The 16390-nt window shown below is 43.7% G+C and overlaps 1 protein-coding gene across 1 annotated transcript in view; it reads left to right on the forward strand.

Annotated features, from left to right (window-relative positions):
• The window catches only part of LOC101167217 (exostosin-1b), a 135054-nt gene that overhangs the window by 36863 nt on the left and 81801 nt on the right, over positions 1–16390 (forward strand). The gene's annotated exons all lie outside the window — the stretch shown is intronic.

Genomic DNA, 16390 nt, shown 5'->3' on the forward strand with positions numbered 1-16390 from the left:
GGACCAGCTGTGGGGGTGGGAGCTTTTTTTTTTTAAATCATCAATCTGAGTTTTTTAACAGACAGACCGCCATCTAATCATTAGATGCTGCAGTTCCATCCATGACCACTAGGGATTGTTACTTCAATTTGATTCACGAATCAAGATTTTAAATCATGATTGTTGTGTTTGAGTAGCAACTATATGTGCGTCTTTTACTGTATGCATGAAAATTATAATTATTTATATTTGATAATCATGTCTTCCTTCATTTAGGACAACAGATATAAAATTAACCGATAAAAACACAAAGATTTAGACAGAAAGAAAGAAAGGAAGTTTTTTTTAAATTACTTTTAGAGTTGATTATTTAGTTTTTTATTCATTACAACTTTTGGAAGTGGAGCCTAATGCGGAGTCTTATGCCAAACTAAAAGAATGTGAAATGCCATCTAAAGGAATGTGAAATGCAAAGTTAAAAGGAATCTGAATGCAAAACAAGAATGTGAAAGCAAACAAAGATGTGAAAATAAATAATATTTTACTGCATGAGTTGTCTGACTGAAATGAATGTGCAGCACTTTAGAACTTATATATATAACAATTGAGAACAAACCTATAAGCGTGTGGAAAAAATGAATTTGTTTGCATGTATTTGCAGAAATGTGGGGTCATTAGCTGCAGCTAAAGTGTATGTCTTTGGGACAGAGTCGTCGTTTGGAAATGGCAGAACATTTGAAAAAGGTTCAGGCCTCATTTCATTTGGCCCGGGTGGCCGTGGCTACAGGATCTGCGGGGAAGCTGGAGCACCGCGGGAAGGGAGGAGCAGGACGGAGGTGTGTGCACGGGTGTTTTGGAGCAGGGGAACTGAATGATTTATGAAGATTGATGGCTGGCTGTGTCGGGCTAAAGCGGCACTGCATCAGCGCCGGAGAATGTCACTGGGTCCTGGAGGGCCGCGCGCTGCCTGATGGGCTGTCTCATAATTTCTCATTTTGCTGGATCAGCAGGCAAACGTGCATCATGATGAAATGTAGACATCAAATTCAATGAGTTCATGTGCAGAAAAAAAAAGCCAGTTAGCCGTTTTCCTTCTTTACCAGCAGTTTTTGCTTTAATTCATCTGCTGCAGACCCTGAAGGACACATTTTAGAATAAGCCCGTCGAGCTTGTTATGATGTTTTCTAAGGCCCATCCTGTTTTGGGTCTTCTGGTAGCCTTTTTCTCATGCTGGAGAACATTTATAAAGAAAATTAAGATCACAACTACAGTTTTTCTTTATTCAAATTGTTGGATATCAGGAGGAAACTGAAAAAAAAGGGCAGAGCTGTAAGCTAGTGGAAGAGAGTGTAAACGGAGAGCTCTCAGCAATGGGGAGAGGAGGGGGAGTGGGGGTGCTCCAAACCAGTGGTCCCGCCCCCATCTCACAGGTATATTTCAAACGAACTCCTGCCGCTTTGTAGATATGGAAGCGATTCTGTAGCTTAATTAAAAATAAAAGTCAATACCAGCTGATTTTGCTGTTCGATGACAGCTGGATCCATCAACAGCTATAGCAGATTTCACCATGCTAAACGTTTGCTGGTCGGACCAACACGCGCTCAGCTGCAGGAGACTATCTTCTAAATGTGCTTTTATTACTGTCATGATTATTATTAAGGGCCTGCTCGATCATATGTTTTAAAATGCGGTCAGTGCTTTTTTCTTCGCTGCAAGGAGGACCCGGTAGACAAGTTAGCATTAGGCTAATATGTGCTAAAAGCATTAGCCGTGGAGGTACTTAAAACTCCGTTCGGGCAATGCTGCAATCTTAGATGTAAATGTGTGGGAATTACATCAGCCTTTATTTTGTCTGGACACCACTGGAAAAACAAATTTATAAGATGGTTTAGAGTTTCTCAGATCTGCGTAGCAGCACTTCCGCCTTCGGCGATCTGGAGCTTCGGATCGCGGGGCTTCGCACTCCGCTATGCGAAGGCGGCTGCCGGTCCGAAGACAAAACTAGTCCCGGGGAAAGTTTCGTCGGTGCGTCCAAAGCAGGACCACAGAAGGCGGAAATGATGCTACGTAGTCCCAAAAAGCTGTGTACAATCATCAGAAGTTCACAACCATCACAAAGCCGTCTTCTCTGCCGCTAACACAAAGCTCCACTGCTCCTAGCATGAGTCTCTTAGCAGCCGGACACACGGAGAAAGCACTGATGTCATCGCCCCGCCTCCCCTCTGGAAATGCTGAGTCAAATTGAATTATGCTACACTATTCGCAGGGTGGACGCTAAAATGAAAATGCAATGCAATCCCCTCTTTGCATTTTCGTTTGAATTTTGAGTCAAAAAATGCAGCTTCATTTAGAAAATGAAAAAGCATTTCTGGTATTGACTTTTATTTTTACTTATCCTACAGAATCGGTTCCATATGTAGAAACCGTGTCTCAGAAAATGACTCAGGTTTTTGGATTTTGGCTAGAAGCTACATAATCAGAATCAGAAGACCACTGGGAACGCTTTGAAACTAGATCAGGAGATGATCACAGTGGCTCTTTTGTGATTCCCACCAAGCTGCAGGACTAGAAGGTGCCTCAACTCTAAAGCCACACCGTCCTCTGCAACGCCCGTTCAAGCGCCTACTTTTGATAAAACGTCTTTGTAAATGTACGGATGGCGCCCCTTGTCATTCACTGAAGTGACGACGGTTACAAAATGAGATCATGGAGGAGAAATTGATCAATCTATGTGATCAAGTCTTTCATATATCAAAATAGAGCTGTGAAAGAAAAAGCCTGGAGTGAGATTCACCAGGTTTGCACCACTTTTGACATTTCAGCCCAGCCCCTTTCTAGGTGGTGAACATGCGCTAGTAAACAGCAGAAAAAGACGAAGAAGCCCCTCCCTGCTTGTCCAGTGTGAACACTATGGGCCAAATTCCTGGTGTGTCTGTATCTTAAAGGGTTTACAGCAGCTGTTTTTGCTCTCAATTAGATATTTTATGTTTAAAACCATACATCTGTTGTTTGCTGAATTAAGGACAAATAGGTCTAATGTTTTTGGAGGGGTTAACATCTTTGGATTTGTGCTCGTTTGAAGTGAATTAGCCTTTAGCTGTCATTGCATCGAGGATTTGACAGATGATGATGATGATGATGATGGAGAAAGGGCTCAGATCCTCTGTTTGAAAAAAGATGCCGGCGCTGAACCGGGGCAGACGACGGGCCATATGCCCGTCCTGCTGTCCCGCTCTTTGCTTTGTTAACCCCGTTCCTTTGGATCAGCTGCAGGGTGAGCTAACCGAGCGACGCCTCGTTCACGTCCTCGACATTTACCTCTCCGTTTCAGAAAGCGTGGAAACAGTCTCCAAATCGCTTTCAGTTCATGGCGTGTAATGCATCCCTGCATGTTGGACTTTTGGCTTCAGGTTTGAGGACTGCGCTGCCAGGAAACCTGAAAAAGTGTCTTGTTTTTTTGCATCCCCCTTTCTCTTGGCAGCTTTGATGCAGAGTCTGATTACTCTGTGAAGTTTGATTGGTTGCAGAAGGAGAGCTTCAGGCTCAGCCAGGCATTTCATGTCGCGGGGGGGGGGGGGGGGTAGTTAATATATGGGCATATGGAGGGAATGAATTAAGTGCAAACCAGGCGTGGCCAACACCTAATTCCATCTCAGGAAGGAAAGACGGAGTTAAACGCTTAAATGTCATCCTGTCAGATGTGTAATGGATCTCTTTAACAGCTGGATGGGGACAGTCCCACACCTTTTCGGAATCTCGTGCGCGCCTGCTCTCCCTCGGCACCCTGGGAAATGAAGATGGATGATCAGCACCTTGCTAAGCAAGCCTGCGAGACACTTAACAGATAACACCGGAGCATTTACAGCTGACTACTTCTGCACAAAAACCCCCGTTGGTAAACGGCCCTGACGTGCATATCACACAAAATAGATGTTTACCTTTGTGCGGTTGTGTTTGTGTGCTGCGGCTCAGTGCAGACCAAGAGGCTGAAATTGTTAGTTTTCCCTGCAGAGGACAACAGAAATAACGAAAAAAACTAACAAAACTCAGTTTAATTTAAGTTTCCAGAACCGAAACAATGAAAAAGCAGATTCTCCACAAGTTCGTCCTCTCCAAGGGCTGCCAGAGGCGTGTTTTAGGTCTGTCCGTGTGCACTCAAAAGCTTTTCTGCACATCTTCTACCTGGTTGAAGTGAAGATCCTCTGCTTTGCAGGTGTTGGGAATCACTTTGCAGGACTCAGAAGCGCTTAACAAGCTTGTGTTTTGTCTCGACAAATGCACAAAATTGTCTGATCAATGTGAGAGACGGGCTCTGATGAATCCTCCTAAAACACCGCATCAAAGGACAAACTTTCAGTCCAAACAATGTGCACATTTGCACGCACACGCTCCCACAGAGGAAGCGCGGCTCTTATTAATCATGTCAGGGGCTTGTTGAACTGACAGGGGTCCATAGAGAGAGAGACGCTTCATTAATATCAGCCCATAAGTCCCTGAGTTAGCAGGAGTAACTGCACATACTTGGTCAAATCCAGAAAGCATTGCAAGCATGACGCACGTGTAGAACGTGCTGCATGCAGAATGATCATCCAAATTCATGCAGGACTCATTCCATGCGAGTGCACTGTATATAGAACACGCTGCATGCAAAATGCAGTGCATGCATGACACACTGCACAAAAGACATACTGCATCCAGGGTGACGGCATGAAGGACTCATTCCATGCATGACACACTGCATACAGAACGCACATGCAGAATACACTGCATTCAGGACTCACTGCATAAAGGAGACACTCCATGAAGAAAGCGCGCTGCATGCTGAAATGCACTGCATGCAAAACATGTATCTAGATCCATGCAGGACAAACTGCATGCAGTACACGCTGTGTGCAGGACAGGCTGTCTGTAGGACAGGCTGTCTGTAGGACAGACTGCTAACTTTCTAGTCGGGGGGGAAAACGCTGTCTGCATGCTGTTGTGTCTTTTCAGAGTTCCTCACTTGGTAAACACATTCATGCATAAGAGATGTCTGCATTGAAAATCTGGGACCCCCACACACACACACACATACACACACACACAGACTCTCCATGGGAATGTGGACGTCTGCTTGACTTACTTATTCATTCAGCTGCTGCTTCAATCCAGGTCAGGTCATCTCCAACGGCTTAATGGACACCAGCTCTGCTTTGAAAACATCAGCCAACGTCTCCCTTTCTGGATGTGTGTAGACTCACAGCTAAACATGAACCGCACACACACACACGCGGTGTCGGGTGGTTGTGGTCGGACAGGCTGTTGCCAGTGCAGGAGAAGTTGGCAAAGCTCGGGTTTCCTCCGATTCTTGTCGTCCCAGAGTGCTCCGCTCTCCAGTGACGCTGCCTGTTTGTCTGCTGCTGCTGCTGCCTTTGATGGTTTTTTTATAGCAACTCCAGAATTTTCTCTGTGGAATTCATTAAGTGACCCCCACAGGATGCTGACAACACCAACACACACCAACAGGCAAACGCCTCTAAAAGAGCTAAACATTTACACAACGGAGGAAGAGGAAGGGGCCCACTTAGTGGGGTTTCTTTGGGCATTGTGTTCTGAAATAACTCAAGGATGTGTTGGCATAAAGACCAATTCGTAAACAGTTTATCGTTTTGGAAGTACCTCATGAAATCCTTCTGTGGAAAAGTTAGAAAACCAATCCGACATGCTCAAGGGGTAAGACGCTTACTCTCACTTCACAGTGGATGGTTTGATCGCAAAACTAAGGATCTGCATGAACCAAGAAGTGATGTACAGGACCTCGGCTCAGTCAGTCTTCTCAGGGAACTTAGAGAAACTTTGTGAAGAACCTGGAAAAGATCCCATTGAAGTCAAAGTTTCCCTGGTTTGGGAAAAAGGGGGAGCAGGAAGTTGGATAGGGTCATGAAAACCATCAGTGGTTCAAAAAAACAGATCCACGGCTCTTTAGATTGTTTTCTGTCACACTATATTTTGTGTCATCTGGTAAGCTTCAAGCGGCTGGGTAGCTCGGTTGCTAAGGTGAGAGGAATCCAGGGTTCGATTCCCAGAGGGGGATAAACAATGGTACTGGGTCAATTACCATATCAATGGCGAGCAATTAACATCACCCAGTGAGGTCCTTAGGCAAGACCTTTAACGCTACTGCCTCTCGAGCGCGGTTAGGCTGCAGCCCACCGCTCTCCCAGGGCATGGGTCAAATGCAGAGAAGAATTTCCCCATTGTGGGATGAATAAAGTATCAATTATTATGATTATTATTATTATTCATAATTTGGAAATTTGTTGGTTATATGCCCTGTGTTTTTTGGGGATTTCCCTTTTTTATTTGTGATAGTTAAGGCCTTTTTTGGGTTGTCCAGGTCCGTACAGGGTCGTAGAGAGGTGCGGCTGCATCCTCAGGGGAGCACAGGTGTATCTTGCGGTTCCCTCGAGGCCGGTACGGTCTCCTCAAAGGGCGTCTCAAAAATGGGATGTGCCATCGTGGTGCGTGTCGTAGGTGTATCGTGAAGGGTTTGTAAAGCTACGGTCACACCGGGCATGTTCAAGAAACATGCTAAACGCGCAATTAGGCCATGGTGTTCACACTGGACGCTCGCTATCCAACACTAGCGCAGCTCCGCCACCAACAGTTGGAAGAGTCTTGGTGCGAAATGTCAAAGCGGTGCAAACCAGGGGAATCTCACTCCAGGCTATTCCGATAAATGAAATATAAAGCAGATGCACAAAAACCACAATTCCTCCTCCGTGATCCATTTTCCAACGGCTGGTACCTCCAAGAGTTAAAAACGGCGCCATCCCTACATCACTACCAAATCAGAGTCCCTGATTGGTCAAAGGTCAACTGGTTTACCCTTTAACACGCGTTCATTGGCAACGTTTTTTTGTACGTAGAGCCCAAAAACAGTTGTAGAAACTTGCGTAGTGACACATGAACGGGTAAACAGTAGCCTGAAAGGTTCATATATGTGCGTTTACGCTGACTTTTCATTGATCCCGCGTTCCAGAGGGCTTAAGGCTTAAGGAACAGAAAAGAAAGTGGTCCATCAGGGGTCAAAGTTTAGCTGCTGGTTCAGACTTTCAGTCTAAGACATCAAAAAACTTAGATTGCATTTCTATAAAAGATACTCTTGTATTCTGACTAAAACTGTGAATAAAAAACGGCGGATTGGACTTGTATCGCTCTAGTTTGAAGATTTATCTGGACTCATTCAAGAGACATGGACGAGATGAGTTTGATCGTTTATTTTTGACACATAATATACATGCTTTACTTTAGTATTAAGGTATTTGTACCTATTCCCACTTGACAAACATCCTTGAATTGAACACGGACAGAAATGCTGGTTGCTGATGGGGCTGCTGTCTCATCGTTTGCCAACATTTAGTGGTTTTTATTTTTATTATAAAAACAGGTAGTTGACAAAAGTTGAGCAAAGACTGACTTCAGCTTTGACTTTAGTTGGCGGTATTGCTCCTCTGACAGCGACGGGGTTGATCCTTCCGGATCTATTTGGCAAAGATCTGACCATGCTGACAGAAAATGAAATCCTTCCTTCGACCGCACAAGCTGTCATTCTGTCCTGCTTTTACTTTGAAACGACGACGACAAAAGCAGTTTCCTCTTAACAGCCTGAAGATCGCAGAAAAGATGCATTTTGCAGTAAAATGCATTGCTGAGTTAGTTCTAGCTGCTAACTATTCAACTATTTACACCTGTCCTATAGAACCGAAAGTAACACGCCTGCGGTGAGCTCCCCGCAGTAAATTCTGGGCGGAAGCTGCGGTTGTTTGTGCGAGGAAATGGCAGCAGGTTACAGATTACAAAAAAAAATGCAAATAAATCTTGTTTCCTGTCTGGATTAGAGAAGACAGACGTTGAACTAACTGCATCTGGGATTTGACCCAAAGCCGGTCATTCAGTCGTAACGAGAAGTAAATCTGTCGACTAAACGGAAGTCGAGCTAATTGGCAGTTGGGTTAACAAGGTTGGTCAGATCTTGTGAGGTAAAAATAGCTGCTAAGACAAACAAACAAAAGAAAAGCTGCACAAACGTGAGCTCAACAGAGGCTGCGTTTCATCAGCCGTTCTGTTGACAGCAATGAGCTTTACGTTGGGAAAGGCAGGAATCTCTGCGACTTTTGATGGAGGAGTTTCGGCATCGATGCGTGAGACTGAATTCTGGGTTCACATATAAACTTCAAATCCCATTTTTAAAAATATGACCTTCCTTAAAACACACGGTTTGCTTTCGGTAATCCAACCTTTCCGTTCACTGCCACACAACGTGGCTTATTTCCCATCTGAACCGGCTCTTTCTAGATAATCCTAATGGAATTGGGTTTGGCCCATCGGCACCGATCAGATTCATCAGCCAAACAGGAAGCTGTTTTCTTGGTGTGTGCACAGCAGAAGATACGTTGATGATGTTTAGCAGAAAGGTTGCTGAACTGTTCTAAGAAGACACTCAAAAATATCAACTTTTTTAGGATCATTTAAAGGATTTGGATTTATTTAAATTAATTAAATGGATTTCTATTAAAAAAACAACTTTTATTTTGAAAGTTGTATTGGGAAATTTTTTGTTTACATTTAAAAGACTGAGCTTTTGAAGAGCACAGGGGGAAAAAAGTACAAACATTTTCTACAAACAGGAAATACAGAAGAGGGGATGTTTTCTTTTAGTTTCATCACTAATTCCGTGGAAACTAAGCTGCAAAGCCATTTAATGTAATTTATCTGTAAGAATCTAGCTACTTAAGGCTTTTAGTTTTGTAAAAATGCAACAGAAATGCTCCGAAGTGCATCAGGTCAGCCTGTTCTTTAGGTGGAAACATTGCATTAAGTTTAAATCAAATAAAATGTGTTCAAAGATTACTGTTGGACACATTATTTGTTGATTGAAGCACCTTATGTTTGGATTTGTAGAAAATTCACCTTCTGAAAATGGGCTTTTTGAGAGACATAAGCAAAAGTTTATTCAAAATTATACTTTAAAGATCTATTTATTGTAGAATGTGCAATCATTTGTAGCAAAGCACTGATTAAATATCTGTCCTCTCAGACTACGGTGCAAACATGCATAAAAGTACATACACTATGAAAGTACACAGCATAAAAATAGCAAACATAAAAACAGTATACATCAATAAGAACAATAAAAATGTATATTTATTAGTAAAATGTCTTTTTTTATTACTTTTTTTATCTTGGTTTGCATCCGAGTTTCTCTCTTTGAAAGTAAACAAGGGTTCTGGTTCATTTGCAAGTGAACCTTGGTGTGATTCAATGCAAAGAGACTTTCTGTTGGAACAAAAACGCACAAAAAACACACTCTCCTTAGGGAGTACAAGGTAAATGCCGTTTACTTATATAGTCATTCACACGTTTATACACTGATGCCTAAAGCTACACCAGGGATGTGACAGACCAAATACTAGCGCATGTCCACCACCTGCAGTTGGAAGAGTCTTGGTGTGAAATCTGGTGGATCTAGTTCCAGTCTCTTTGTTCCACAGCTCTGTTCCGACTTTGTACCGCATCATTCCAGCTGGACGCAAACCACAACCTTTTAGTTTCTCCTTCATGATCAATTTTCAAACGGTTGGTACTGTACGTCTGTGACTTATAGAGGACGCCATCCAAACGTCACTACGGAGTCAGAGTCCCTGATTGGTCAAAGATCGACCTGGTTTCGCTTTCAACACGTGTTCAAACAGCTACTAGATGACAAAACTGACGATTCAGATCGTATCATGGCTTTACAGTCATGGTTCGGATCATTTATTAGATCAGTAAACAAGCAACAGGACAAAATAACGAGGTACACGTGTGTACTGAACCGAGGCTGGTGATTACTATGGATCACGGATAACCCTTGAGCTGTTGGACCCCTAGTAGCTACGCATGAACGCGGGATTTTGAATGCAGAACTCGCATTTAGGCGGGTTTGCATCACCTTTTTGATGGAAGCAGTTGTATGTGCAGGTAGGACACTGTTGCGGGCAAAAGGTCGACCGCTCTATCTCGGGTCAACCCCCATACAGGACAGGTACCGCACAGCATCACCAGCGTCCTCCTCCCTGCCTGGTCCTCCAGTTCCGGACAGCATCACTCTGGTGTGGAGGACTCGTGCAGTTTGTACTGGATGCTTTCCTCTTCAACTTTCCTCCTTCTCACTCTGGAGCCCACACAGAATTGGCTTTAAGGTTTGACGCCGGTGTGTGTGTGTGTGTGTGCAGGTCTCATGTGTTACGTTATCTAAAGAAAGAAGTGGGTGGAAGGAAGCGCACAGCAGCACATCAGTCCTCCAACAAGCTCACACACACAACCATGGGAGGAAGACGGTGTGTGCCGAGACGAAGACAAAATGTCAGGGCTGGTTGTGGGAGACAGCTGCTGGTGCTGCTGTCGGCATGGAGACAGCTGCGGAGTAAGGCTGCAGCCCAACACCGCCGTGCTTAAATTCACTTAAAATGTCAAAACACCTGAGGGGGGTTGAGGGCTGTGTCTGGACCTGACGACCATCAACCTTTCTGCGGCTCCGCACACTTCTGACAAAAACTGGTTGGAAACCTTGGTGATAACTGTGTAACCTTTCCAGTAAGCACTTTGGCCTTTATTTGTGTTTGAAATCCTATTCTTCTCTTGTTTTTGCTTCACACTCTGGCGAATGGCGGCGGTTAAGATTCCCCCCTCAGGAGCTCTGGGACAGTTTGCCGGTGCTGTGTCACCGGTGGACTCCTTTAGCTCAGCACGGCGCTGCTTTTGCCACCAAACCGCAGAATAAACGCAGCTCATGCATATTTCTAAAGAGCAATACTATTAAGATCCCATTAGGCCTCCTCTAGGCTTTGCGCCGTCTAATATCTTCCCTGCATGTTAACTGACGGAGCCTTAGCTTGATATTTAATGGCCATGAATTTCTAACAATGCGCGGTGTTCTCCGTGGCGTGGCATTTAACAAAGCCTTAAAGGGGATGGAGAGCGCGCTGCTCAACCTTTCCTGTTCCACGCAGCTGTTCTCCTTCCTGCAAAGATTTATGGGAGGCCTAATGCGCCTGTTGCAGTTTTCGTCTCGGTGGAAATCACGTGTGATCTGGGGTTTTTTCCGGACTGGCTGCTTGTCGGTTGGAGGTTTGCAGGAGGTTTTTTTTGACTGTCCTTCTGCTTTTATCCAGAGAGCTTCAGATCATGGACAGCTGGGTTGGCAGACGCCACGGCGAGCTCCAGAGATGTTTCGCCGCTCGTTGATGCCAATTTGGACATTTTCTGGAACACGTTTCTACTTTTTTAGCAGGCTTAATTTTAGTTTTACCTGTTTTTTTTGTTTTTTTATATACAATTAATGAAGAAACCCTTTTCTTCTGGGCTTTAATCCTCTAACACGGAAACTTTAGCTCTAGTGTTGTCATTCTTTCGACTCTTCCAGCGGATTCTGAGGCAGAGGAAAACGGCTTTGCGCCGACATGCAACCCTTTACGTTGGCCGAAAGAACGTGAATGCTGGCGCTAAAGCTGTGATGTCACGGCGTTAAACCGTGAGGATTTGCAGTGAAATTGACCGTCCCCGGGCGGAGGTTGATTCATTTGAAACAGAAGGACACATTTTGGTTTCAGCACGCTGAGCTTGTTATGATGTTTTTCAAAACCCACTCCAATAAAAAAATCTGTTTTTGTTGTTTTTACCATGTTCTGGTGGCATTTTTCTGATGATGGAGGACATAGATAAAGAAAATTAAGCTTAAAATTACATTTTTTTTGAGTATTTCTTTATGTAAATGGTTGTGAAGTGTAAACGAAGAGCTCTCATCAACATGGAGGAGAAGGGGGGGGGGGGGGGGGGTTGCTCCAAAACGGTGTTCCCGCCCACAACTCTCAGGTGAATTTCTAATGAACCCCTACCGCTCTGCAGAAACTATGTTCTGATTTTGGCTAAAAACAGCAACGTCAAAACTAAAAACCACTGGGAATGCTTTAACAATGCATCAAAAGACGATCAGAGTGGGACGTTAATGATTTCTGTCAGGCTGCAAGACTAGAAGGTGCTGTTCGTTTCAACTCAAAGCTACATTCACGCCGCCATCGAAGACGCGCGTTCTAGCATCCTACACGTCTGCTGATAGACACCTCATCTTTGGATGTTTCCGAGATATAAATCGGGGAACCTTTTTAAACATTCATCTGTCTTCAGAAGCCAATGAATACCTTTTAGAGTCGTGGGGTTGCTGGAGCCTATCCCAGCTGCTGTTGGGCGAAGGTGGGGTCCCCACGAATGCAAAAGGAAAGCATGCAAACTCCACACAGAAACGATCCGAACCCATAAGACAAGTGGGCCAACCACTACACCACAGTGCAGCCCCCAAAATGATCCTTCGAGTTTAAACAGGGAAGACTGCGACCCAACTGATGCGTTTACCTCAGAACTGAGCGGTGTATAAATTCTACTTCCTGTTGACAATTACCGCTGATATTTACATATCAAGTCATTTCCTGTGCTGGATTTGTTGAGTCAGCGTTCTAACTGGAGGACTGATTGGATTCTGGCAAACGTCTGGTATAATTCCGGCTTTTCTTCCTCGTGTGGTCGTTTTTCCTGAACGTCCTGCGCCCGTTCCTCCTTCGGCTGCGGGGGCCGACTCACGCTTCCCCTCTCTGATGGTTCAAATGCAGAACCTCCATTTGATTGGCAGCCGGCTGGCGGGCGCAACAACACCAAAACCCCAAACAGACACACATGCGCGCAAACCCCCCCGCGGGATACAACCCAAACCCAAAATGGCTGCGTCTTATCTGGCGTGTCTGTTGTCAGTCATCTGATGGGTTTGCTGTAAACCACATGAGGCCACTTTAGCCTCATCAGCACGCTCGCTCTCTCTTCCCGCCGCTCTCGCTCTTCCTGTTCTAACCGCAGGAAACTTTCCCGTCGCCGCAGGCTGTGTGAGCGGCTGACTGGCAGTCTGACTGAACGGCTGCCTCGCTCGAAAAGGGACTCTCAGAGCTGCAGCTATTGTTCTACACTCAAACTTACAGTAATTGGTGAACTCTATAGAGGCAGCTTTCCTGTACCAGGTTTCACAGGAAGGTTTTGGATTTTGAACGTCAAAATGGCTGCTTTCCAGCACGAAGCGAGTCAGGATCATTGATTGTACGTGAGAACTGGACTGAGTGACTCCTCCCCCTTTGTGTTCCAAACAGGAAGTGGCTCCAGGAAGCGAAAATCCCATAAAGTCCCACACATCCAACAACCAAAACATTTGATTGACACATTTTGTGGTAGGGGTGTGGCTTTCCAACAAGCTCACACTTGTCATAAAAACTAGAGATTTGCTGAATAGTCGGCAGCCGAATATATTCTATCTGATATTGCCAAAAGAACCAAATTTTTGTACATTTTGTGCATTTTCCATGTATGACGTTTCGTTTTTTTGTGATACATGCGTGATAAACGTAATTCATACGTGATTCACGTGCTCGTCGATGTGCGCAGATGTCCGACGAGGGATTCGCCGACGCCTCTTTACATAAATTTGGTTTTGAGCTGTTCAAAGCTTTCGGACAGTTTAGAGTTTAGCAGTACATGGTTTATATGCAATTATTATGTAAATCTTGTGTTATTGTGTGTGTTTTGGCATAGGGTAATTAGTGTCTTTCCACGACCGTTTCACATATGTCTAACAGACCTTTCACGCATGAACCACCGATGTATGCTTTTCATGTCGCCTATGCGGCGCACACATATCACGTTGAACTTACATAATTGACACATGAATTGCATATATTCAGCCCAATGATTACGTACGGTTCATGAACTGCAGTTTTCAGCTGTGCAATGACGTTTACAATTCATTTTTTCATTTTTTTTTCAATTCAATTTTTAGGCTATTTATGGTATTTATTTAAAAAATAACAAACAATTCTTCATTCGATATTCTATATGAACAACATTTTAACTATTTGGAATTCGGCCAAACGTTTTACTTTATTTTTTTTTATTTTCCATTCGGTTCATTGCTACTAAAAACGTAGACTCTGACCAATCGCTGCTTACTGAAGGCGAATGATCTGACTTCATTTCATGGAACTGGAAGTAAAGCATTTTCTATTCATGACATCACACACGCTCGGTCCAGTTTTATTTACAGTCAGTAATCAAGATGTCTGCAGCTCTGAAATGAGATAGATGGAGTTTAAGTTTGGATACGGATGTTTGTGGGATTTGATCTAAAAAAATGGTCAGTTTTCAGTTCTGCTCTTCTCATAAAGTTTTCTAGATCAGTCGTCCCCAACCGCCGGGCCACGGACCGGTACCGGGTCCCAGGGGGGAAAAAGGAAATCACAACCTACATTCTACATACAGTCTGACATTGATGAAAGTTTTATTTTGGAAAAGATGCGGATTCTCTAAACCGCATCCGGTGCATGTCGAGTCGCTCGTGTCAAAAATCCATCCACTGCTCTGATCGCTAAACTTAAACCTCCAAGCTAGCAAAGTTAACAAAAGAACAAACGCATGGAAAGTTTCTTATAGCGGAAAAGAGGAAACAGAAGAAGAACTTCAAAATAAAAGAAAGCTTAAAAAAACCCCGACCACTTCAGCCTGGTACAGGCCGGTCAGTAAAAAGAATATAACAGGTCAGGAACCACAGATCCACATGACTCCAGTCAAACCGTCATGCTGCTCCATGGATGCAATCTGATGAAATGGTTGCCTCCACCTGTTTACTAAATCTCTGCTAATCAACAAACTTTTCTTTTTTTTTAAGCTTTCGCCTGATTTCTTCTGAAACGACATGAAGTTGATTCAAGTGAAATCGTCTGCGCTGGGAATCATCTGAATTATTTACTCGTCTTTGATCTTCTACGGCTTCATCTGCATTTTTCTGCTTAAGTGATGTCAAATTATTTATCAGTTTTTCTTTTGCAGTCAAACGGCGTTACCCTTTAGACTCTTGTTACTTTCTCTGGAGTCTAAATACTTTGGTTCTAGTGGGCAGAACAATTGTTAATCGTTAAAAATCATTTGTTCATTGTTTTTTTGTTTGTTTGATTAAATAAGAGAAGACTTTAAACACTCAGCAGGATAAATGTATAAAAAGACATCTAATTCTAGCCTTCACGAGTTTGTTTCATCCTTTAAAATCAAACTTTTTTTCTCAATAAATCCAGATTCTTGACACAGAAATTGTTCTTTTTCTTTTTCCCGGCTCTATTCCGATACATGAAAGACTTGGTGTCATAGAATTCCAGCCAGGCTCAAACCGCGATAATTAATTTTTCTGTCATGATCAATTTTCAAACGGTTAGCACTCAGGTAAATTAAAAGGGACGCTGCCCATGTGTCACAACCGCATTCAAGTCTCTGATTGGTCCAAGATCAGCTGATTTATTTCATATTCCACTTTATTTGTATAGCACTTTTCCTGCTACAAAGCCTCTCAAAGGGCTTCCCAGAATAAAATAAATATTAGTTAGATAAACACAGTCCATATAAATACTAAAATTAATATCAATTAATATTTAGCGGTTTAAATATTGTGATGACACAAAGTGAAGAACAGCCCCTTCCAGGAAGAATATGCCCTGGCAGGACTGCCCCCCCAGGCCACACCCACTTTCCCCGGAGTTAGCGGTGATCTGCAAAAACGCTTTCCTTTTATACTGTATGTACATCCGTCTTCGTAAAAGTTCGGATGTTGCTCGTTTTCGTTGGAGAAACTCAGACGCGCTGCGAGCCGGCCTGGCTCTAGGTCGACGTAATGAAAGAAATAGGCCACACCCCCAAGGAGTGAAAGGCGGGGCTTCAGAGATGTAGTTGTCTTACTTCCTGTTAGAAAAAGAACTCAGGAAAATAACTAAAATCTCATTCAAATGTGTTTTTTAGTGTGCCGAAGGTCATTTATTATCAAATAGATACTGTTGACTATAAAAGGCTTAAGTATAGCATGCTATAACTTCCAATGCACATTTAATGTATGGGCATTTTGTACGTGGAACGCAAATGTGGAAGCCGGAAACGAGCAGTTCTGTCCGTTTACATGGACTTTTCATCGGCAGTGGTCTTTTGAATGAGGAGCCGTTGGGAGGAACCTCCCCGCCGGCTTTTCTTGTTTCAGATTGCGGCTTCACCGAACTCTTTGAAACAGGTGGAGCAGAAAACTGAGCACAGAGCAGAGAGGGAACAAGTGGATCAGTCCAGTAGTAGATTAGAAAGGAAAATGAGAAGATCAAGTGAGTGTAGAGGGAATAAGAGCACAACAGAAGCAGCGGTGAAGGGTTGAAAGGCAAAGAGCTTAATATGACCTCCTTGTGATAAGCAGGGGAGCCCGCAGAAAGGATGGCAGATTGGAAAAAGGAGATGAAAGTGTCTTTTTTTTGGAGAAAGAACCTGCTAGATT

This window comes from Oryzias latipes, chromosome 11 (assembly GCF_002234675.1).
Source record: "Oryzias latipes chromosome 11, ASM223467v1".
NCBI lineage: Eukaryota > Metazoa > Chordata > Actinopteri > Beloniformes > Adrianichthyidae > Oryzias > Oryzias latipes.